The sequence below is a fragment of the Salvelinus alpinus genome, chromosome 26, assembly GCF_045679555.1.
Source record: "Salvelinus alpinus chromosome 26, SLU_Salpinus.1, whole genome shotgun sequence".
Taxonomy (NCBI): domain Eukaryota; kingdom Metazoa; phylum Chordata; class Actinopteri; order Salmoniformes; family Salmonidae; genus Salvelinus; species Salvelinus alpinus.
This window is the reverse complement of record NC_092111.1, coordinates 32,157,688-32,180,845: the sequence shown is the minus strand read 5'-3', so window position 1 is coordinate 32,180,845 and position 23,158 is coordinate 32,157,688. Positions and strand designations below refer to the sequence as shown.

The window sequence follows — 23,158 nt, the reverse complement described above, 5'->3', positions numbered from 1 at the left end:
TTTATGAACATTTTGAAAATCTTGGCTCTCTCTAATTCTCTCCTTCTCTCTTTCTTTCTCTCTCTCGGAGGACCTGAGCCCTAGGACCATACGTCAGGACTACCGGGCATGATGACTCCTTGCTGTCCCCAGTCCACCTGGCCTTGCTGCTATTCCAGTTTCAACTGTTCTGCCTGCGGTTATGGAACCCCTACCTGTCCCAGACCTGCTGTTTTCAACTGTTAATGATCGGCTATGAAAAGCCAACTGACATTTATTCCTGATTATTATTTGACCATGCTTGTCATTTATGAACATTTTGAAAATCTTGGCTCTCTCTAATTCTCTCCTTCTCTCTTTCTTTCTCTCTCTCGGAGGACCTGAGCCCTAGGACCATACGTCAGGACTACCGGGCATGATGACTCCTTGCTGTCCCCAGTCCACCTGGCCTTGCTGCTATTCCAGTTTCAACTGTTCTGCCTGTGGTTATGGAACCCCTACCTGTCCCAGACCTGCTGTTTTCAACTCTTAATGATCGGCTATGAAAAGCCAACTGACATTTATTCCTGATTATTATTTGACCATGCTTGTCACTTATGAACATTTTGAACATCTTGGCCATGTTCTGTTATAATCTCCACCCGGCACAGCCAGAAGAGGACTGGCCACCCCTCATAGCCTGGTTCCTCTCTAGGTTTCTTCCTAGGTTTTGGCCTTTCTAGGGAGTTTTTCCTAGCCACCGTGCTTCTACACCTGCATTGCTTGCTGTTTGGGGTTTTAGGCTGGGTTTCTGTACAGCACTTCGAGATATTAGCTGATGTACGAAGGGCTATATAAAATAAACTTGATTTGATTTAGACAGTTATATTTGAAGTCAGAAGTTTTATCTTGTCACGTTCCTGACCTGTTTTGTATTTGTTTTAGTTGGTCAGGGCGTGAGTTGGGTGGGTTGGTCTAGGTTTGATTTTCTATGTTGAGATTTTGTGTTCGGCCTGGTATGATTCTCAATCAGAGACAGCTGTCAATCGTTGTCCCTGATTGAGAATCATACTTAGGCAGCCTGGGTTTCACCTGTGTTTTGTGGGTGTTTGTTCCTGTGTCAGTGTTTGGGTCACACAGGACTGTTTCAGGTTAGTCACGTTTGTTTGGTTGTTGTATTTTGTAGTGTTTGTTGTTTTCCCATTAAAATATGAATACTTACCAATCCGCATCTTGGTCCGATCCATGCTCCTCCTCGTCTGAGGAGGAGAACGACTACGACAGCCGTTACATATCTTGGCCAAATACATTTTTCACAATTTATGACATTTAATCCTAGTAAACATTCCCTGTCTTAGGTCAGTTAGGATCACCACTATATTTTAAGAATGTGAAATGTCAGAATAATAGTAGAGAGAATGATTTATTTCAGCTTTTATTTATTTCATCACATTCCCAGTGGGTCAGAAGTTTACATACACTCAATTAGTATTTGGTAGCATTGCCTTTAAATTGTTTAACTTGGGTCAAACGTTTCGGGTAGCCTTCCACAAGCTTCCGACAATAAGTTGGGTGAATTTTGGCCCATTCCTCCTGACAGAGCTGGTGTAACTGAGTCAGGTTTTTAGGCCTCCTTGCTCGTACACGCTTTTTCAGTTCTGCCCACAAATTTTCTATAGGTTTGAGATCAGGGCTTTGTGATGGCCACTCCAATACCTTGGCTTTGTTGTCCTTAAGCCATTTTGCCACAACTTTGGAAGTATGCTTGGGGTCATTGTCCATTTGGAAGACCCATTTGCGACCAAGCTTTAACTTCCTGACTGATGTATTGAGATGTTGCTTCAATATATCCACATAATTGTCCTACCTCATGATACCATCTATTTTGTGAAGTGCACCAGTCCCTCCTGCAGCAAAGCACCCCCACAACATGATGCTGCCACCCCCGTGCTTCACGGTTGGGATGGTGATCTTCGGCTTGTAAGTCTCCCCTTTTTTCCTCCAAACATAACGATGGTCATTATGGCCAAACAGTTCTATTTTTGTTTCATCAGACCAGAGGACATTTCTCCAAAAAGTACGATCTTTGTCCCCATGTGCAGTTGCAAACCGTAGTCTGGCTTTTTTATGGCGGTTTTCAAACAGTGGCTTCTTCCTTGCTGAGTGGCCTTTCAGGTTATGTTGATATAGGACTCGTTTTACTGTGGATATAGATACTTTGTACCTGTTTCCTCCAGCATCTTCACAATGTCCTTTGCTGTTGTTCTGGGATTGATTTGCACCTTTTGCAGCAAAGTAAGTTCATCTCTAGGAGACAGAACGCATCTCCTTCCTGAACGGTATGACGGCTGCGTGGTCCCATGGTGTTTATACTTGCGTACTATTGTTTGTACAGATGAACCTGGTACCTTCAGGTGTTTGGAAATTGCTCCCAAGGATGAACCAGATTTGTGGAGGTCTACAATTATTTTCTGAGGTCTTGGCTCTGTTCTTTTGATTTTCCCATGATGTCAAGCAAAGAGGCACTGAGTTTGAAGGTAGGCCTTGAAATACATCCACAGGTACACCTCCAATTGACTCAAATTATGTCAATTAGCCTATCAGAAGCTTCTAAAACCATTACATCCTTTTCTGCAATTTTACAAGCTGTTTAAAGGCACAGTCACCTTAGCATATTTAAACTTCTGACCCGCTGGAATTGTGATACAGTGAATTATAAGTGATATAATCTGTCTGTCAACAATTGTTGGAAAAATTACTTGTGTCATGCACAAAGTAGATGTCCTAACCGACTTGCCAAAACTATAGTTTGTTAACAAGAAATGTGTGGAGTGGTTGAAAAACGAGTTTTAATGACTCCAACCTATTCGTATGTAAACTTCCAACTTCAACTTTATGTTAATGCATTTTCATCTAATCAACAGCTCATGCATGTCTTTTTGAGCATGTAATGGTAATATATTACTAATACATATGTAATGGCTTGACAGCAGCATGTGTTATACTGTAGCAAAGATTGTTATATGAAAGTGAAAAATTGTTTAATCTCTCAGAAGATTAACATATTTAGCTCAAGATTTTACAATACCAGGTCGTTTTTTTAATTCATGAGCTACAGTGTGAATCCAAACGCTTCCCACCGTCAGGAAAATAACATATTCTTTATCTTTCCCTTAGAAAATGGACTCTATTTTTATGGGGGTCGTCAGGATTTTCGTAGCGTGTTAAATCCAAAGGAAGAAGCTATGCCGAGTTATGAGCAACGTGAAGGGAAACGTATAGTAATTTATCTGTAGCCTTCAGGGGGAAAATTTCCTTTCCTCTTCGTAATAAGTGATTGTTTACGCCTTTGGAGCATGGTCAGTAAAATGACAAGTGTGTTTACTATTTTCTGCATTGTAGAATAATAGTGAAGACATCAAAACTATGAATTAACATATGGCATCATGTAGTAACCAAAAAAGCATTAAACAAATCTAAATATATTTTATATTTGATATTCTTCAAATAGCCACCCTTTGCCTTGATTACAGTTTTGCACACTCTTGGCTTTCTCTCAACCAGCTTCACCTGGAATGCTTTTCCAACAGTCTTGAAGGAGTTCCCACATTTGCTGTGCACTAGACAAACCAGATGGGATGGCGTATCGCTGCAGAATGCTGTTGTAGCCATGCAGGTTAAGTGTGCCTTGAATTCTAAACAAATCACATACAGTGTCACTAGCAAAGCACCCCCACACCATAACACCTCCTCCTCCATGCTTTACGGTGGGAAATACACATGCGGAGATCATCCGTTCACCCACACAAAGACACGGTGGTTGGAACCAAAAATCTCCAATTTGGACTCCAGACAAAAGGACACATTTCCACCGGTCTAATGTCCATTGCTCGTGTTTCTTGGCCCAAGCAAGTCTCTTCTTCTTATTGGTGTCCTTAAGTAGTGTTTTCTTTGCAGCAATTCGACCATGAAGGCCTGATTGACAGTCTCCTCTGAACAGTCGATGTTGAGATGTGTCTGTTACTTGAACTCTGTGAAGCATTTATTTGGGGTATAATTTTATGAACTTATCCTCTTCCTTTCCTGTGGCGGTCCTCATGAGAGCCAGTTTCATCACAGCACTTGATGGTTTTTGTGGCTGCACTTGAAGAAACGTTCAAAGTTCTTGACATTTTCCAGATTGACTAACCTTCATGTGTCTTCTTCTTCTGTATACCCCCTGTCACGCCCTGGCCTTAGTTATCTTTGTTTTCTTTATTATTTTAGTTAGGTCAGGGTGTGACATGGGGGATGTATGTGTTTTGTATTGTCTAGGGGTTTTGTATGTTTATGGGGCAGTGTCTGGTCTAGGTGTATGTATGTCTATGGTTGCCTAGATTGGTTCTCAATTAGAGACAGCTGTCTATCGTTGTCTCTGATTGGGAACCATATTAAGGCAGCCATATTCATTAGGTAGTTCGTGGGTGATTGTCTATATGTAAGTTGCCTGTGTCTGCACTTATTGTAATTATAGCTTCACGTTCGTTTGTTGTTTTTGTATAGTTTAAGTGTTCTTCGTCTTCGTTATAAATAATAGAAGATGTATTGTTATCACGCTGCGCCTTGGTCTACCTCTCTTCAATGTTACGACGAACGTGAGACCCCCCCCACCTTGTCACAACACAACTGATTGGCTCAAACGCATTAAGAAGGAAAGAAATTCCACAAATTAACATTTAACAAGGCACACCTGTTAATTGAAATGCATTCCAGGTGACTCCCTCATGAAGCTGGTTGAGAGAATGCCAAGTGTGCAAAGCTGTCAAGGAAAATTTGAATAATCTCAAATATAAAATATATTTTGATTTGTTTAACTGTTTTTTGGTTACTACATGATTCCATATGTGTTATTTCATAGTTTTGATGTATTCTCTATTATTCTACAACGTATAGAAAATAAAGAAAATCCGTTGAATGAGTAGGTGTTATAAAACCTTTGAACGGTAGCGTATATATATATACACAGTACCAATCAAAAGTTTGGACACACCTACTCATTCCAGTATATACAGTATGTATATTTAAGGACAGCCTTTTTATCAGCATCAGACAGACAGATCTGCTCGAGATTAAATTAATTTGCATGGTGTCCATAGTAGGACAGGCTTACCAAGTCAAATCAAATCAAATTGTATTTGTCAGTTGTGCCGAATTCAACAGGTGTAGACCTTACAGTGAAATGCTTACTTACAAGCCCTTAACCACCAACAATGCAGTTTTAAGAAAATACCAACAAAAACCCAAAAAAGTAAGAGATAAGAATAACAAATAATTAAAGAGCAGCAGTAAATAACAATAGCGGGGCTATATACAGGGGGTACCGGTACAGAATCAATGTGAGGGGGCACCGGTGTCGAGGTAATTGAAGTAATATGTACATGTAGGTAGAGTTATTAAAGTGACTAGTTAAAGTCCTATTGAGACTTACGTTTTCCTTATATGGACACCGTCAATACATTTTGATTTTGGATCTTGTCCACAATATTGCTCTTTAAATCCTTTGACCTAATAGCTTTAATCGGTCTGTTGTGATGGACTCATAGATTACTTTACTTCCACAGCTTTGAAAAGCTTTAAAATATTTTTTTTCACGCAAATCCCGATAAGTCTCTGTTGAGAACAAATCAATATTTGTTGTTTGTGTTCTGCAAATGGAGGGTGAGCAGTTTCTGCTGAGGTTTTGGAGGCTGAGCAGTTTCTGCTGAGGTTTTGGAGGCTGAGCAGTTTCTGCTGAGGTTTTGGAGGCTGAGCAGTTTCTGCTGAGGTTTTGGAGGCTGAGCAGTTTCTGCTGAGGTTTTGGAGGCTGAGCAGTTTCTGCTGAGGTTTTGGAGGGTGAGCAGTTTCTGCTGAGGTTTTGGAGGGTGAGCAGTTTCTGCTGAGGTTTTGGAGGGTGAGCAGTTTCGGCTGAGGTTTTGGAGGGTGAGCAGTTTCGGCTGAGGTTTTGGAGGGTGAGCAGTTTCGGCTGAGGTTTTGGAGGGTGAGCAGTTTCGGCTGAGGTTTTGGAGGGTGAGCAGTTTCGGCTGAGGTTTTGGAGGGTGAGCAGTTTCGGCTGAGGTTTTGGAGGCTGAGCAGTTTCGGCTGAGGTTTTGGAGGCTGAGCAGTTTCGGCTGAGGTTTTGGAGGCTGAGCAGTTTCGGCTGAGGTTTTGGAGGCTGAGCAGTTTCGGCTGAGGTTTTGGAGGCTGAGCAGTTTCGGCTGAGGTTTTGGAGGCTGAGCAGTTTCGGCTGAGGTTTTGGAGGCTGAGCAGTTTCGGCTGAGGATTTGGAGGCTGAGCAGTTTCGGCTGAGGTTTTGGAGGCTGAGCAGTTTCGGCTGAGGTTTTGGAGGCTGAGCAGTTTCGGCTGAGGTTTTGGGTTGTCAGTTCATAAATGACTTTTACTTTTGGGTTTCTTTTATCATGAATCACAATCGGGCTCAGAATAGATTGGGAAGTCTAATGGGTTTTCTGGATCAACTCCACCAGCGCAGGATGTTAATCATGTTTATGCTTCAGTTTACTGCACGTAGTTTAGTGGTTTTACTCTGTGAAGGTATTGTGCACCGAAATTGCTAACTTGCATCATCTAATGGTTCTCTAGACAGGAGTGGATGGGATTTGGAAAGTTAGCGAGCCAAAACTAGCCTGGTTCCAGATCTGTTTGTGTTATCATGTCAAATCTATGTTTGGCATGATAATGAGTGAAAATGAGTTGATGTGATAGCACAAACACATCTGGGACCAGTCTACCTAAGACATTGTCAAACTAGTATTTGACACACACATTTAACCCCAGGGAAGTTAATGGGTGACCGAGCATTCTGCCATTGTTTTTCATTATAAAGTTTTGGTTTGATATTTGACTGCTCGTTCTGCCAATGGGAGCATTACGCTCCAGGTACAGATCTAGGATCAGCTTCCCCTCCCTCATTCCTAACCTTAACCATTAGTGGGGGAAATGCAAAAGTGACCCAAGAGCAGCGTCTCGGGGCAACTTCACCCGACTCCGAACTTCATCTGAATGCTCATATTCCAGTGATATGAACATTGTCGTCTGTTAAATGCTGCATGTTGAATGGCAAATCCTTCTCTGATTCTTTGACATGCATTCATCCTTTAGACCCGCCCCTCTTATCGTTGATTAATGGATTCTAAGTTGACTCAGATAACTCTTTATTGATAATTAATCAGTAATTAATTAGTAGGCCCCAACGGGGCTATTACCTACCCATTACAAGCCCATAAGTAAGTAGCCTTGGCTTGTGCGAGCTGAACGGAGCCTGTCTCCTGTTTCTGTAGTGTGAGGCAGCTTGATGGACAAGGCTACACCCCCCGGACAGGACACTAGTCTATTGCTGGGCCTTGCATGATTTATAATATCTAATTAGCTACCAAACCAAATAATTAAAGGTAATTTAGCCATTTATGAGCAATTAGTTAGTGGTTTAATGTCACCTGTTCCTTCATTCTTGAATGTTTAAATGTTTTGACTGATTTATATGGAGCTTGGGGCTCTGATCAGAATTAGAATAAGCAGGAAATCCTAAGCATTTTGCGAAGGTTACTTGACTTTTGCAACCCTATTTAGTATTATTCGGTAACCTGAGATGTGTTCTTCTCCCCAGATGACTATGGAGCATGTATGTATGCAAGTGGATGATGGTGGACAGGTTTAATGGCTTTCCATTTGTTCATTACTTACTGGATGTGATTGCTATTGATTTGCCCCTGCTGTTCTGCTTCTGTTTCAGGGATACACACACACAGCTTGACAGCCCGCATGATCCATAATCAGGCTCAGATGAACCTTAACAAAATATTGTGATTCTTCTGCCTTCTGCTGAGAATTCTGTCTTTTAGTGCTTGGGTTATATTGTTATGATTAATGGACATGGCCCGTGGGACAGGGTTGATTTTCTCCTGAATTTCACAACTGTAGAAAAGCCAGAAAAGTGTGTGTGAGTTTGAAATGTGCTGGAGCATATTAACCCATAAGAGTCTAAGCCCTGTCAAAGCCAGGTGGGTTCTACTGTACTTAGTTATATGGAATTGTTTTAAGAAGGTCATACCAAGGATCAATTTGCTATTTGATTTGGAATTTTAAGACCCCTTGAAGTATCCTCCCAAAATTGTAAAAATATTATTTGATGTAAAAAAAATTTTTTTCCCTCTGCTGTTTCCTCTGCTGTTTCCTGAAGTCCACGATCATCTCCTTTGTTTTGTTGACGTTGAGTGAGAGGGTATTTTCCTGACACCACCCTCCGAGGCTGTCTCGTCGTTGTTGGTATTCAAGCCTACCACTGTAGTGTCGTCTGCAAACTTGATGATCCAGTTGGAAGCGTGCATGGCCACGCAGTCATGGGTGAACAGAGAGTACAGGAGAGGGCTGAGAACGCACCCTTGTGGGGCCCCAATGTTGAGGATCATTGGGGTGGAGATGTTGTTTCCTACCTTCACCGCCTGGGGTCGGCCCCTCAGAAAGTCCAGGACCCAGTTGCACAGGGGGGAGTCGAGACCCAGGGTCTATAGCTTAGTGACGAGTTTGGACGGTATTATGGTGTTAAATGCTGAGCTGTAGTCAATGAACAGCATTCTTACGTAGGTATTCCTCTTGCCCTTTCCACTACATGGAACAACAGATTGCCCCCCCCCCCCCAATAAACAAAAGGGAAGTTTGTTCTTAAGTGTCTGTCCTATAACTGAGAGATTTATATTTTTGGCACTAAACTGTCTCCATATATACCACCATACATTTTTTCAACTGGTGGGGGACCTTCAGACGAGTCTTGTGAGGACTGTAAAATGATACAAATAAAAAGTATTTATTTGTAATTTTCTCTATTTTTTTTTATACTGATTGTTATCAGATCTTCAACCAAAACCTAATATTTGATAAAGGGAACCTAGGTTTACAAATAACAAAACAAATTATACTTTTATTTATTTAATTAACAAAGTTATGCAACACCCAGTTCTCCTGCCACCAACCAAACACTTCCTGTAGTTCTTGATCAGTCTCTCATATTGGGGAGGTTTTGGCACTCTCTTGCATGCAGAACTGCTTTAACTCAGCGACATTTGTTGTTTTTCATTGGGTGTTGCATAAATTAGTTTATGAAACAAATGAAATATGTAATTGTTGTGTTATTTGTTCACTCAGGTTCTCTTTATCTATTACATTTTGGTTGAAGATCTGATTTTAAAAAATATGCGAAGGTAGAGAAAATTAGAAAGGGAGCAAATACTTTTTCGTAGCCCTGTACACTGAATGAAGTGGATTTAACAGATTCAATCAATATGGGATCAACGTTTTCACCTGGTCAGTCTATTTCATGGAAAGAGCAGGTGTTCCTAAAGTTTTTTACACTCTGTACAGTTATAGTTATATATACAGTACCAGTGAAAAGTTTAGACCCACCTACTCATTCAAAGGTTTTTCTTTATTTTTACTATTTTCTACATTGTAGAATAGTGAATACATCAGAACTATAACTCATATGGATTCATGTAGTAACCAAAAAACAGTTAACTTCTCTGGGATATGTGGGACGCTAACGTCCCACTTGGCCAAAAGCCAGTAAAAATGCAGAGCGCCAAATTCAAATAAATTACTATAAAAATCTAACTTTCATGAAATCACACATGAAAGATACCAAATTAAAGCTACACTTGTTGTGAATCCAGCCAACATGTCAGAATTTAAATAGGCTTTACGACGAAAGCACACCAAGCGATTATGTTAGGTCAGAGCCAAGTCACAGAAAAACACAGCCATTTTTCCAGCCAAAGAGAGGAGTAACAAAAAGCAGAAATAGAGATAAAATTCATCACTAACCTATGAGGATCTTCATCAGATGACACTCATAGGACTTCATGTCACACAATACATGTATGTTTTGTTCGGTAAAGTTCATATTTATATCCATAAATCTATAAAAATCTAACTTTCATTAAATCACACATGAAAGATACCCAATTAAAGCTACATTTGTTGTGAATCCAGCTAACATGTCAGAATTCAAATAGGCTTTTCGGCGAAAAAAATCGATGCTATTATCTGAGGATAGCAACAGAGTAAACAAAGAGAGAGAAGCATATTCCAACCCTGCAGGCGCGACACAAAACGCAGAAATAAAAATATAATTCATGCCTTACCTTTGACGAGCTTCTGTTGGCACTCCAATATGTCCCGTAAACATCACAAATGGTCCTTTTGTTCGGTTAATTCCGTCGATATATATCCAAAATGTCAATTTATTTGGCGCGTTTGATCCAGAAAAACACTGGTTCCAACTTGCGAAACGTGACTACAAAATATCTCAAAAGTTACCTGTAAACTTTGCCAAAACATTTCAAACTACTTTTGTAATACAACTTTAGGTATTTTTTTACGTAAATAATCGATAAAATTGAAGACTGGATGATCTGTGTTCAATACAGGATTAAAACAAACTGTAGCTAGCTTTCTGGTCACGCGCCTCTATCTAACAGGACACTTCAAGTGACCCTCGTTCAAGATGGCCGTACTTCATTACACAAAGGAAAAAACCTCAACCAATTTCTAAAGACTGTTGACATCCAGTGGACGCGGTAGGAACTGCAAGAAGGTCAATTATAAATCTGGATTCCCAATGAAAACCCATTGAAAAGAGAGTGACCTCAAAAAACAAATTTGAATGGTTTGTCCTCGGGATTTCGCCTGCTAAATAAGTTCTGTTACACTCACAGACATGATTCAAACAGTTTTAGAAACTTCAGAGTGTTTTCTATCCAAATCTACTAATAATATTAATATCTTATTTTCTGGGGATGAGTAGCTGGCAGTTGAATTTGGGTATGCTTTTCATCCAAATGTGAAAATGCTGCCCCCTATCCTAGAGAAGTTAAACAAATCAAAATATATTTTAGATTCTTCAAAGTAGCCACCCTTTGCCTTGATGACAGCTTTACACACTCTTGGCATTCTCTTAACCAGCTTCATGAGGTAGTCACCTGGAATGCATTTCAATTAACAGGTGTGTCTTCTTAAAAGTTAATTTGTGGAATTTCTTTCCTTAATGCGTTTGAGCCAATCAGTTGTGTTTTGACAAGGTAGGGGTGGGCATACAGAAGATAGCCCTATTTGGTAAAATACCAAGTTCATGTTATGGCAAGAGCAGCTCAAATAAGCAAAGAGAAACAACAGTCCATCATTACTTTAAAACATGAACATGTCAAGAACTTTGAAAGTTTCTTCAAGTGCAGTAACAAAAACCATCAAGTGCTATGAGGACCGCCACACGGGAAGACCCCGAGTGTCCTCTGCTGCAGAGGATAAGTTCATTAAATTGCAGCCCAAATAAATGCTTCACAGAGTTCAAGTAACAGACACATCTCAACATCAACTGTTCAGAGGAGACTGCGTGAATCAGGCCTTCATGGTCGAATTTCTGCAAAGAAACCACTACTAAATGACACCAATAAGAAGAAGAGACTTGTTTGGCCCAAGAAACACGAGCGATGGACATTAGACCGTTAGAAATCAATCAAATTTATTTATGAAGAGCTTCATACATCAGCTGAAATCTGTCCTTTGGTCTGATGAGTCCAAATTGGAGATTTTTTGGTTCCACCCACCGTGTTTGTGAGACGCAGAGTAGGTGAACGGATGATCTCCGCATGTGTGGTTCCCACTGTGAATCATGGAGGTGTGATGGTGTGGGGGTGCTTTCCTGGTGACACTGTCAGTGATTTATTTAGAATTCAAGGCACACTTAACCAGCATGGCTACCACAACATTCTGCAGTGATTCACCATCCCATCTGGTTTGCGCTTAGTGGGACTATTTTGTTTTTCAACAGGACAATGACTCAAAACACACCTCCAGGCTGTGTAAGGGCTATTTTACCAAGAAGGAGAGTGATGGAGTGCTGCATCAGATGACCTGGCCTCCACAATCACCCGACCCCAACCCAATTGAGATGGTTTGGGATGAGTTGGACTGCAGAGTGAAGGAAAAGCAGCCAACAAGTGCCCAGCATGGAAACTCCTTCAAGACTGTTGGAAAAGCATTCCTCATGAAGCTGGGTGAGAGAATGTCAAGAGTGTGCAAAGCTGTCATCAAGGCAAAAAGGGTGGCTAATTTGAAGATGCTCAAGGATAAAATATATAAAATATATTTTGATTTGTTTAACACCTTTTTGGTTGCTACATGATTCCATATGTGTTATTTCATAGTTTTAATGTCTTCACTATTATTCTGCAATGTGGAAAATAGTTAAAATAAAGAAAAACCCTTGAATGAGTAGGTGTCCACATTTTTGACTGGTACTGTAAATAATTGTATCTTACTGCTGTAGCTCACTGTTTGAGCTCTGTGGTAAAACCAACTCTCATATCTGGCTGATATAGCCTGTGGTCATAGCTCACTGCTCCAGCTTTAACGGTTGGCCACTGAGCTAATGTCTGTGGTGCTATTAGCCTGTAATCCACAGAGTGTATCCAAAGAATGTCTATCTCTGTGTCTCCCTGGTCTGTCAAAGCCAGCTCATCTATCCCTCTCTCTCTGTCACTGTTCTTTCAAAGCTAACTGGTGTTTCTTTGTATGTCTCACTCACTGACTCACTCATTCTGGGTGGCAGGTAGCCTGGCGGGTAGGAGCATTGGGCCAGTAGCCGAAAGGTTGCTGGCAAGGTAAAATCTATCATTCTGAGTAAGGCAGTTAATCTACTGTTCCCTGGGTGCCGATGACGTGGATGTCTATTAAGGCAGCCCCCCACACCTTTCTGATTCAGAAGACACATTTCAGTTTAATACATTCAGTTGTACAACTGACTAGGAATCCCCCGTTTCCATTCTCTCTCTCTCTGTCTCTCTCTGTCTCTCTGCCTCCCTCTTTATCGCAAAGTGAATGTGTCTTTCCCCTTCTCTGAGTATCTGTGGTCTATCAAAGGTTTAACTCTCCGCTCTCTGTGTGTGGGAGGAAGGAGCAAGTCAAGCTAACTATTCTCTCTCTCTGTCCCCCTGTTTTAGGAGTCTCTGGGGGAAGGCGGATCCAGCATCCAGGGTGGCCCAGTGGAGGAGAGGAAGGAGAAGGTGCCCAGCCCTCACCTCAGCCAGCTGGTTGTTCTGACAGCCAGCGAGACACTCTACGGCCTGGCCCAGAGGGTGGTCACCACAGAGTCACTGTAAGAGATAGTCTTTAGACCCCCATTTGAAATCCTGTTTATATCTCTTTAGAAGTCCCTAGAGGGTGGTGGCCACTGAGGGTCGTTCCAAATGAAATCAATCCCAGAGCTCCAGAGTGCGACACTGACTTGGCTGTGCGAGTTATACACTGTATTGGTGCATCGATGCAAGCTGGACATTCTACACGCTCACCTCACTCCAAACTTAAAAGGTTTTCAGGCTACTAAAACCATGATTTGGTCAAACAATAATGTGCATTATCCTCATCATTACTGTAATAAAAGTCTCTGCCCTGTCCCTGTTTCGCTGGGGCCTGTTGCTGAGTGACCCGCTGAGTGACCCGCTGAGTGACCCGCTGTCCTCCACACTCCGGGAGAGAAATGTTATGATTGTAGGCTGTAACATTTCAAAATCCGATTGGGAGAAAAACACAACTTTGGAAGTAACTACTGTTTTCACTGTTGAAGAGATCTCAGCTTTTTATAGGTATTTCTCAACTCTTAATATTGAGCTTTATAGCAACTATTTTACAACCAATATATTTGATATGGCTTACAGAGACGGAGCGTGTGACCTGCATGGCCACCAGCAGTGGGTATCATATTTAGAGTTAGCGATCTAGCTAATGTGTTTTGAGTTCCCACTTACTCAGATGGTTAATTAGCCCCAAATAAATTAGACAATGATATTAGTGCACATAAAGATGTAGGCAAATTCATCTCTATTGAACAAAATACAATTCTGAAAATTCTGGAGCCCTATTTAACAGTACAATATAACAATAGCCTAATTGTCAACCCAAAATTCATGACAATCACTGGATTAGGTTGCACATCAAAATATCTTGAATCATGCATTCCTGCATGGACATGTTAGGTATTTCCTGAATACCACCTCTTAATAAAAACAATTGTGAATGACTTGATAAGATGACAAAAACAATATTCCACAGTACATGTACAGTACATCTCTCAGATATAGGACAGACTTCAGAACAAAGATCCTACTGATATGTTTTGGGGACTGTCTGGGTTTTTTTATACTTCAAGGGGTCTTAAAACTAAAAATCAAATAGCAAAATGATGCTTGGTATGACCTTAAAACAATTCCATATAGCTTAGACAGGGCTTAGGCTCTTCAGGGGTTTTAAAGGAAGGAAGAATGGAATGGTCCTTAGGGGAGAAGACATACCCCCCCCCCTCAGAGAATGGAATGGACCTTTGGAGAGAAGACATTACCACCCCCCCCCCCTCAGAGCAGTTACTGTAGCGGTGGAAGGGGCTTACACACCACCTAACCCCTCTGTCCTAGCACCCAGACATGCTCAGCATACAATACTCCATTTTGAATAAAGCCATTACTGACTATGGGAGCCTCGTAAAGGGCTGCTCTACCTTTAACGGCTCATTTAGCCATGCTTTAATGGAATAATCAATGAGGGCCCGCCACCCCAGTGCCCTGAGCAAAGATCAAGATTATAGTTGCGAAAGATAAGTGCCTCTCGTCATTGTCTAAATGACGTATTTATATAAGCATAACCCGATAAATGTCAGGGCTTTGCTTGTTATCTCTCCCCGTGGTAACCATGAGATTTGTGGTCATGGTGGGCTGACAACTCACAGATAATGCCATTTTTCGAGTCCATAAAAACAAACGTGTTTGCCCAGGTTCATTTGTGGGAATGTTGTCATATTAAAGGGAGGCAGGTGCAAGCTGTGTGTATGTCTCGTGGCGTATTGGACATCACTTGCGCTTGTTAATGTTCGATGGTTGAATGTAATGCAGTCTGGAAAGGTAATGGTCTTTGTTGAGGTTCTAATTTTGTCCTAGATACTCATTTATTTGGCACACATAGATTTGCAATTCGTTTCAATGTGTTTCAGGCCCGCTTTCAATTATTTCTCAGTAGGCAGCTAGTTTCTACTGCAACAAGCACTTATTAAAAAAGAATGTGTCAACACAATGTGGTTATGTAAGGATCATCTTGGATTACACATAACAGACATTCACATGTTTTGTTCATTTCTCTAACATCTGAAGGGGACGTGTTGCATCACCAAATGTAAAACCCTGTTCCATGGCTAAACGATTTTGATTCATTCTCTCCTTCTCTCTCAAATGTATCTATTCCCAACTGAACTTTCGGCTCCAGCTCCAGCCTACTAAGTAGCATTTCCACCTGCTGCCCTAGGATGTATCCTAAATGGCACCCTATTCTCTTCATGGTGCACTACTTTTGACCAGAGCCTTATGTGTCAAAAGTAGTGCACTATATAGAAAACAGGGTGTAATTTGGGACACATCCCTAGTCCGTAGTGTACAATATTGTTTATTTAACAGTTACCATACTGTTATAATGAGGTCCATTCATCTCTATGCCTTCCCCTTGCCTTGCGTTGACCTTGTCGCATGGCCAGTCATTAACGCTTATCACCAGATTTGCACACTCAGTTGACTCTCTGCCCATCATTAAACTGAACTTATTTTCTTGAATTTTGTTTATGTAAAAAATTTAAAAGGATAATAATAGCATTGATGATGCTGACACATTTGAAAAATGTCTTCAATCCCCCTGTGCCCCATTTTTACACTGGACTAGCTTTTATTTTTGTTTCTATTGATTTTAATTAATAGTTTTTTTCCCCTACAACTTTTCTATGTGGCTCAGTGTTTGCTAATGTATAGCTGTAGTGATGAAAACACAGTGAATGTAAATACTCCCACTGTTTTAGGCTTCATGGCCTGATATGGTGCTGATTTAAACCAACAAGAAGGTGCATTATGACCTGGCCAAAACTCAATTTCTAGCTACTGTACCTCCTACACCCTTCCTCCATCTGATGCTAGGACTGAAACTGCCTCATTAACAAGCACAGGGGATCAGGAGAAGTTTCTAAAGCTCAGGAGAGAGAGGGGGAAATGGTCTGTCGGCAATATCCCAATCCATTCAGCTAAAGCCCCTACTCCCCTCTCCCCTCCTACCTCTCTCCGTACCCCTCTAACACTGCTTCAATCTCTGATTTGGTGGGCCTATCCGCCTAGCTAAAAGCCTGTACTGATTTCACTCTCTGTCTCTCTTCCCAGGGTGTTTCTGGCCAAGCAGTTTCAGTTCCTTCGGTCTCACCTGGATACTATGATGCCTGCAGCCAAGAAGCCGTTCATCCAGCAGTTCTACTCACAGGTCAGTCAGTCCACAACTCTATGGATGTATCCCAAATGGCACCCTATTCCCTAAAAAAGTGCACAGGGGCGTTGCACAGTCCGAGTGGCACGAGACGTATGTGATCTTGTCTCAATGTCATCAAGGTATGAAATTATTGTTATTTTCAAATACAATCTCTTTTTGGGGTTAGTTGTGAACAATTTTTAGTGTACAAATTATTATAATTATTACCTGCCACCCCCGACCATTTGCGGCAACAAAAATAGGCCCGTGGCTGAATCTAGTTGCCTACCCCTGTTATAGGGATTAGGATGCCAAATTACAAACGCAACCTACACTACCGTTCAAAAGTTTGGGGTCACTTAGAAATGTCCTTGTTTTTGAAAGAAAAGCTAACTTTTTTTGTCCAATAAAATAACATCAAATTGATCAGAAATACAGTGTAGACATTGTTAATGTTGTAAATGACTATTGTAGCTGGAAACGGTTGATTTTGTATGGAATATCTACATAGGTGTACAGAGGCCCATTATCAGCAACCATCACTCCTGTGTTCCAATGGCACGTTGTGTTAGCTAATCCAAGTTTATCATTTTAAAAGGCTAATTGATCATTAGAAAACCCTTTTGCAATTATGTTAGCACAGCTGAAAACAGTTGTTCTGATTAAAGAAGCTATAAAACTGGCCTTCTTTAGACTAGTTGAGTATCTGGAGCATCAGCATTTGTGGGTTCGATTGTATCTGGTGTGGCTCCTCCACATATGCTGAGCACTTGTTAGCTGCTTTTCCTTCACTCTGTGGTCAAACTCATTTCAAACCATCTCAATTGGGTTGAGGTCGGGTGATTGTGGAGGCCAGGTCATCTGATGCAGCACTCCATCACTCTCCTTCTTGGTCAAATAGCCCTTACACAGCTTGGAAGCGTGTTGGGTCATTGTCCTGTTGAAAAACAAAATAGTGCCATTAAGCACTGTTAGGTTCTAATTCTCAGAGTATAAAACTCAATGGACACTATGAAAGCTTAACCAAGTTTATTCTCCCAGAGGGTCAATACAGCTGCATTAGACAAAGACATTTTCACACAAGCACTGATATTTAACCGTTCCTCAAGGCTGAGTCTCCTCCTACACATGTATAAAACATCATTCTTTACTGCTAGGCAGGACACTAAGTGATATGGGCCATAAACCTTTATTTCACCCTTAACGTGACCTGACCTGATCTCAACCCCCGTCCATCACTAATCCATGGCTCTCTCCCCTTATCAATGCCGTCCACATGTGATTGCTTCCCTACACTCAACACACGGCTATCATGGTGCCTGGTACCAGACTGTGTTTCTTCTCCTCCCAGAGGATTCCTCCCATAGGATCCCTGATGGCTAACAATAACATATCCTGACATAATGTAAACGTTATACATTACCCTCTCTCCCTCAGTGACATGAATACGTATATTTCATATTCTCAGAACCCAACAGCACAAACCAGAAGGGATGGCGTATCGCTGCATAATGCTGTGGTAGCCATGCTGGTTAAATGTTCCTTGAATTCTAAATAAATCACAGTGACACCAGCAAAGCACCATCACACCTCATCCTCTATGCTTCACGGTGGGAACCACACATGCAGAGATCATCCGTTCACCTACTCTGCGTCTCACAAAGACATGGCTGTTGGAACTAAAAATCTCAAATTTGGACTTATCAGACCAAAGGACATATTTCCACTGGTCTAATTGCTCGTGTTTCTTGGCCCAAGTAAGTCTCTTCTTACTGGTGTCCTTTAGTAGTGGTTCCTTTGCAGAAATTTGACCATGAAGGCCTGATTCACACAGTCTCCTCTGTGTGATTATGTGTCTGTTACTTGAACTCTGTGAAGCATTTATTTGGGCTGCAATTTCTGAGGCTGGTAACTCCAATGAACTTATCCTCTGCAGCAGAGGTAACTCTGGGTCTTCCTTTCCTGTTGCGGTCCCCATGAGAGCCAGTTTCATCATAACGCTTTATCGTTTTTGTGACTGCACTTGAAGGAACTTTTACATTTCTTGAAATTTTCCGAATTGACTGACCTTCATGTCTTTAACGTAATGATGGACTGTCGTTTCTCTTTGCTTATTTGAGCTGTTCTTGCCATAATATGGACTTAGCCCTATTTGGTAACACCATCTTCTGTATACCATCCCTACCTTGTCACAACACAACTGATTGGCTCAAACGCATTAAGGAAAAAAATGACACAAATTAACTTTTAACAAGGCACACCTGTTAATTGAAATGCGTTCGAGGTGACTACCTCATGAAGCTTATTGAGAGAATGCCAAGAGTTTGCAAAGCTGTCATCAAGGCAAAGGGTGGCTACTTTGAAGAATCTCAAATATATATTTTGATTTGTTTAACACTTTTTTGGTTACTACATGATTCCATGTGTTACTTCATAGTGTTGATGTCTTCACTATTATTCTACAATGTAGAAAGTAGTACAAATAAGGAAAACCCTTGAATGAGTAGGTGTTCAAAACCTTTTGACAGGTACTGTATATATTTTAATAGAATTGATTGTGTGGTGGAGCTGCGGACCCCTGACCATATCAGATCACACAATATACTGTATTGACATTACTTCTTAGCAAAGCATACTGTAACGACCCTAGCCTTAGTAAGCCCATTACCAAAGGTAATAGTAGTCATTCTCCTGGGGTGACCCGTGTTCTAACCCCCCTAGGATGGTACTCTCTTCCACTGTTCGCTACTACAATAGCATTAAATGTTACATATCAACCCAAGGAAAGATCTCCCCAAGGCACTAGCAATTACCATAAATATTCTACAGGATTATGCAAGGCATCCTTTAGTATAGTAGCTCTCACTCTGTTGAAGATTTATGAGTTTACCATAGTAGTTAATGGGTTGAATTTACACTGAGCTTCCCCTGTTCTCAAAGTACTTTACATTGTCTACCGACAACTCAATCACAGATCTAATCTCATCTACACTACATGGCCAAAAGTATGTGGACACTGGCTCATTGAAAATCCCATTCCAAAATCATAGGCATTAATATTTGCTGCTGTAACAGCCTCAACTCTTGTGGGAAGGGTTTCCACTAGATGTTGGAACATTGCTGCAAGGACTTGCTTCCATTCAGCCACGAGCGTTAGTGAGGTTGGACACTGATGTTGGGCGATTAGGCCTGGCTCGCAGTCGGCGTTCCAATTCATCCCAAAGCTGTTTAATGGGGTTGAGGTCAGGGCTCTGTGCAGGCCTGTCAATTTCTTTCACAGCAATCACGACAAGCAATGTTTGTATGGACCTTGCTTTGTGCACGGGGGCATTGTCACGTTGAAACAAGAAAGGGTCTTCCCTAAACTGTTGCCACAAAGTTGGAAGCACAGAATCGTCCAGAATGTCATTGTATGCTGTAGTGTTAAGATTTCCCTTTACTGGAACTAAGGGGCCTAGCACAAACCATGAAAAACAGCCCCAGACCATTATTCCTCCTCCACCAAACTTTAAAGTTGGCACTATGCATTTGGGCAGGTTGCATTCTCCTGGCATCCACCAAACCCAGATTTTTCAGACTGCCAAATGGTAAAGCGTGATTTATCACTCCAGAGAATGCGTTTCCACTGCTCCAGAGTTCAATGGCGGCGAGCTTTACACCATTCCAGCCGACGCTTGGCATTGCACATGGTGAGCTTAGGCTTGTGTGCGGCAACTCGGCCATGGAAACCCATTTCATGAAGCTCCCAACGAACAGTTCTTGTGCTGACGTTGCTTCCAGAGGCAGTTTGGAACTCGATAGTGAGTGTTGCAACCGAGGACAGACACGCTTCAGCACTCGGCGGTCCCGTTCTGTGAGCTTGTGTGGCCTACCATTTCGCGAGCGAGTCTTTGTTGCGCCTAGACTTTTCCACTTCACAATAACAGCTCTAGCAGGGCAGAGATTTGACGAACTGACTTGTTGGAAAGGTGGCATCCTATGACTGTGCCACGTTGAAACTCACTGAGCTCTTCAGTACGGGCCAGTCTACTGCCAGTGTTTGTCTATGGAGATTGCATGACTGTGAGCTCGATTTTATAAACCGATCAGCAGCAGGTGACTAAAATAGCCAAATCCTCTAATTTGAATGGGTCCACATACTTTTGTGTATTTTAGTTAAGCTAGACCACGTAGTTAAGCTTGTACCACAGTAGTTCAGGTTAAGTGCTGTTCTTATGGATCCTACAGTACACTTACAGGACCTCAAGGGAAACCAGCACCACACATCCTCCAAACATGGCCATCTCTCTCCTATTCCCCCTATGAACATTCAATTGCACTGCAGGAAGAAAAACATTGCAAATATAATTTTTGTGGCAATGGGATTTTTTTTCCGGCTAGGCTTCCTGGTTAGGAACTAAAGATGATACCTCTCTTTTGAGACTGTCTATTGGAAATGTATTTGAAATACAGTGAGATCTTTCAAATATGGATTATTTTTTAAATCAAATTTTCCGGTAATTCCGGAAACACAAGGTCATCGATAACTTTTAATCTCTTTCAACATGTCGAGATCTTTGTTTAAAGTTTTCTCTTCTCATTCCCCTAACCACTCCGAGAGGTCTTCCGATATCAATTATTTGCCAGTTAGGATTTGAATAATTCATATAACGGAAGAAGTTTGGGGAGTTTAATGCAGATTCAGGAAGCTAAGTTTGAGGTTTGTTAAGGAAAGGTGAGTTTCTTAGGTCCCCTCCTGTAACTATCTCCAGGCTTAAAATTCTCTTCCCAAATGAGTATCAAATTGTTATTCATTCCTTCCACTTATCCCATCATGCATTTTGCATGGGGACGTGTGGCTCGGCGTGGCGTGATGAGCATGAAGCCGGAGCATACGGAGAGAGGGGGCCCTAGTGTTGAGGAACAGATGGGATTTTGCAGTGGAAGCGTGACCGTGGGCCTTACTTGTGAGGCGGAAGCTAAGAGATTCCCCCAAATATGCATAAGCATTTCTGTCTGAACAGCCATAGCTTTAAATCCCGAACCACATCGAGCAAACCACTACACAGCCTTCTAATGAAATACTCAGGCTCACCTTTCTGGATCTGTGGATCGGCTGGAAGACGGCTCTCTGCGAGCATTATTAAGCCGCTCTAAGCCAAACTAATTATGTTTAAGCCAAATAGTCAGAGGAAAAGTGTCTGCCTCACTGACTTGATTTAAACGTATTTGCCATATTGATGATCGCAGCGGACCTAAGAGTTTAATTTACACGACAAGATGAGAGTAACGGTCAGGCTGAGATGTATGCTGCTCATCCAATCTTTTTAGACATAGTATAGTAGTGGTGTGCGGGTCAGCTGTTTGTTCACCTGCCCGAAATTGCTAATAACCCACCCGCCCGACTATATTTAATAAGGTGAAAATCTGAGGCCTGCACCCAACCCTCACCCACTAATATAGAAAATGTGCTCTAGGCTACTATCACAAAAGGCAAAACAATTTTTGGACACGGGGTGCAGGATTTATTTTTACGGATTGAAATGTTTCTGCTTATAATTTTCAACATTTTAGTAGGCTATTTGTTAGTCAACTTGTCTAAAATTAGATACATGCAGCTTCTCTTCTGTCATTATATGTTGCCCTAGAAGACTAAGTAAACCCTTGCTCACCAGAATATCATAAATCGATAGAATAATTACTTCAATCTAGTTCAAGTTTTCTCTCATCTGCTTCTCTCACAGAGCCAAGACATTTAGGGACTGGGGAGAAAATGCAGAAACTCAACCCTCCAAAAAACGAAAATTTCCGAAAGACATCAGTTTGACCGGTTGTAAGGAAATAGAAAGCTGTGAAAACGACCCAACATGTCTTCAGTTTGGCTTGGATGCATATTTTATATGGCACTATCAGCTTTTATGATGCTGATAAAGATAGCACCTATACAGACGGTATCTAGCTGCACATTCACATTCTCTCAAGATCTGAAATGAATAAATAATATTTCTACACCAAAGAATGTGCCTAGATTTGGTGTATCATTTAACTGCAAGAAATGCTGAGAGGTTATAGACCTACAGTCAGTGTCCAGATTTCAGTTTCCATTTAACCCACCTTAACAGTAGGCTACAGTTCCCTTGACGTGCGATAGGCCTATTTGAAGTTCCGTCTTGTGACTGTCGAATTTGTATAGAGCCTCACAATCATCACACATAACATAGCAGGCACTGCTTTCATAATCTTTTACCACATCAACAAATCTTTCCCAAACATGACTTTTCTGGCCCTCCCTTCTCTTTATTTTCATCTCTCTATTTCACAGCTTTTCTCTTTTTGAATTAAATTCGACCTTTTTGCCTCCGTGTATCGATGTTATCTTTTTCTGCTCGTTACCAAAAGCATTTGGCGGTTGGCGTGTAGGTTATTCGGCGTGCGTACAGTTGGTCCCTAAAGCTTAGGCTGATGCACTAATGCCAGATAGCCTAAAATAAAAACCTCAACGTAGCCTATAGATATAAATGACACAATAATTACACTTTTATGGATTTTTTAAAGGTCTTTTTTTCTTTTTATTCAGCCCGCCCACCACCCACCCTTCATCCACACAATATTTAATGACCCTAAACCCACCCGCCCCGTGGATATAAGCGCGGGGAACTGCGGGTTATGAGTCAACCCATGCATCACTACAGTATGTTTTATGATTGATACAGGGTTGTATTTGAGAGGAGATTATGTATGTTGTAGTCATGAGTTTGTGTTGAATATTAGCATCCAATATTGGCATATATTTGCATTTAGATTGGAAATTGTGTCAGGGGTACTGACGTTGTCTCATTTACAAACCAGGCTATTCAAAATGTGAGCGTTTGAT

General features: G+C 41.4%; 1 long non-coding RNA gene across 1 annotated transcript; it reads left to right on the top strand.

Moving 5' to 3' along the window:
* LOC139555198 (uncharacterized) lies at nucleotides 1-22,300 on the top strand. The gene is made up of 4 exons (XR_011670955.1): nucleotides 1-1,109; nucleotides 12,984-13,138; nucleotides 16,224-16,320; nucleotides 22,029-22,300. It is a non-coding gene; the product is annotated as an uncharacterized lncRNA (long non-coding RNA).
* The last annotated feature ends 858 nt before the right edge of the window (nucleotides 22,301-23,158 follow it).